This window comes from Crocodylus porosus, unplaced genomic scaffold (genome assembly GCF_001723895.1).
Source record: "Crocodylus porosus isolate Cpor-Errol unplaced genomic scaffold, CroPor_comp1, whole genome shotgun sequence".
NCBI lineage: Eukaryota > Metazoa > Chordata > Crocodylia > Crocodylidae > Crocodylus > Crocodylus porosus.
In genome coordinates, this window is record NW_017728947.1 from 43,776,798 (window position 1) to 43,779,459 (window position 2,662).

Here is a 2,662-nt window from a genome sequence, read left to right on the forward strand (position 1 = left end):
TCCATGCTGTCCACATCCCTCTTGAAGTGCGGCACCCAGAATTGGATGCAATACTCCAGCTGTGGCCTGACCAGTGCCGCATAGAAGGGAAGGATCACCTCCTTGGACCTGCTCGAGATGCATACAACTTCCCTTTGACAATTATAGCAGGAAAGTAGTTAATATTTTTCAGTTTCTTTTACTACAGTTCATTAGTTGGAAACAAGAAAGAAGTAGCACTTGCTATCTGATCAGATAGCTCTCCAGGGACCACCAATGGCCCCATTAGCCACCATTATGAAAACCGCTGAATTAGATATTCCTACATGTTAATTTAACAAGTTTTGCAGTTTGGGGAATATAAAGTATAAGTGCCACTTTCAAAATCAAAACAGAACAAATACTTTTGTCCTGTTACTAAAATGTCTCGTGAAATTTATGGGCTGAAATCTTGGCTTCGCTGATCTCTGTAGGAATTTTGCCACTGATTTTGATTCCGTGGAGTCGTGATTTGTCCTTTGGGATTATCAAAAGCAAAAATATTGTACTGTGGTTTATCTAATAAAGAACCAAAAGATCTTATTTTGACTGTGTAGGAACATTTGCTTAGCCAACCTTGTACATGAACAAAGACTGCTTATAATATGGTTTTATCTTAATAGAAACTAAACTGTTTACTTTCTTCTGTTTTTCTTTCTTGCTAGAAAAGTTTCAGAATTGTTCTCCCTTTGATTTCTATGCATATTTTGGTTTTTGGATCTGGTACATTTCCACTGCGGTTACTATAGCTTATGCATTGTACATCAATTCAGGTACCCACTTATCCTTGATTTTTAGTATACTTCTATCTCAGTAGCTCCCTAGCTGTGATCTCAAAGTGGTTTTCCCCCCCCCCGTGGAGATTGCTGACCTAATTTGAACTTCACAGCTCTCTCCTTGTACCACAGCCTACTTTCCAGGATGTGGCAGGACATTGTGAGGACTTGTCCTTGTCTGTTGACAAAGAAGCTCCTGAACTTCCTTTCTCACTGTCTTGCTCATAGGTGACAATGACATTTAGGTGATCTCTGCCAGGTAGACTGAGTGGGCCATGTTAGTGGTGGGGAGTGAGAGCTGTGTTAGTTTGAAGTCAGGCAGAAGGCAAGGAAGAGATGCATCTTGTAGGCTAATTACGTTAGAGATGCATGAGCTTTTGTGGGCAACAGCTCACTTCATCAGATACTGAGAAGGACATGCACAGAGCAGTCCTATTTCTGTGCATGTCCTTTCTCAGTATTTGATGAAGTGAGTTGTTGCCCACAAAACTCATGCATCTGTGATTTAGTCTATAAAGTGCATCTCTACCCACTGGTGGAGAGGGTCAGTTAGGTTAGGGCATTTGAACTAATGCACAATGGCTGTGGTAAGAGGGGATTTTCCATGGCATCATCATTGCATCTGCATATTTCTGTCTTTCTGAGCTTCTCCTGGGGCCTGACTGATGGTTCCCTGTTGTCTCAGGTTGGGAATTAATGCAGTTTTTTTCCTCACTCAATATCTGTTTCAAGGGTAAAATCAACTGGATTTGGGTCATGCTGCCTGCATTATCACTCAAGGAGCCAAGTCTGGAACAGAAAAAAGCAGCATTTTCTCTGACTAAGTGTTACCCAGAGTCTTCTGCAGTTAAACATACTTTAAAAACTAAACTCAGGGAAACTCCTCTTACCAGGGTGACACATTCTTGTAACAGTACACCCATGGATTATCATTTCCCAGGAGCTGCCCTTTCCATCTTAGTTATGATCAGGGATCCTGGTTTACTCTGTTAAAAAATCCTAAATTCTGATTAAAAATCCCCAAATCTGCATTTTTCTGCAATAAAAATCAAATGTCACAATGGATAGATGGATATCAGTTGAACACAATGGGTTTTTTTTAAATATATTCCCAATTTTAAAGCATTTTGGAAGCCTAGCAGTGCCTCAATCATTATAATAAATTCTAAATATCTGTATATTTTGGCATTTGATTTGGGTTTTTTTTTATCAGTATACCTCATGCAGAAGCACAGGCGGCAGCTGGGGCACTATGCACTGCCCTGCACTGGTGGCTGGGGCTGACACATGGCAGGGAGAACTGGCACTGTGTTCCATAGCAGTGCTGTCAAACTAAGCGCAGCTCTGGCCAAGACCATGTTGCAGGCAGCAGAAGGAGGGCAAGGGGCTCCAGGTGCTCTTTGTCCTGCCTGGGCCAGAGTGTGGCGGCTGTAGCACATGTGGGCAGCAGCAGAGCAAGTCTGGCACTGGCATGGGCTGGAGGGAGGAGAAGGGGATTCCTGTGGCTGGGGCTCCCATGCCGGCCTGGCCACACCCCCCTCGCCTTGGGCAATGTTTCCTGGCCACCCTGCCCTTGCCCCTGGGAGCACAGACACTGGCCTGTGGCACCACTGGCCTGACCATGCAGCTCCCCGCCACCCTTGAAGGGCCTCCCTCTGCTCCCTGTCCTTGCTGGAGGGGCAGGCACCTCTGGGTGGGCCCCACTGATAACAGTGCAGAGCTGGGCTTGCCAGTGGCACCGAGCACTGCCTCAGCCCCCCTACCCTGCTGTAACCTCAATGCCTGGACTCCTTTCCCCAGCACTGGCAGGCACCTGCCTCCCTTCCTACCCCACACCCTTGCCTCATGTACACATATGACCTCCTCCT

General features: G+C 45.6%; 1 protein-coding gene across 24 annotated transcripts in view; it reads left to right on the forward strand.

Moving 5' to 3' along the window:
- The window catches only part of MADD (MAP kinase activating death domain), a 113,987-nt gene that overhangs the window by 28,776 nt on the left and 82,549 nt on the right, over window positions 1-2,662 (forward strand). The window lies entirely within an intron of this gene.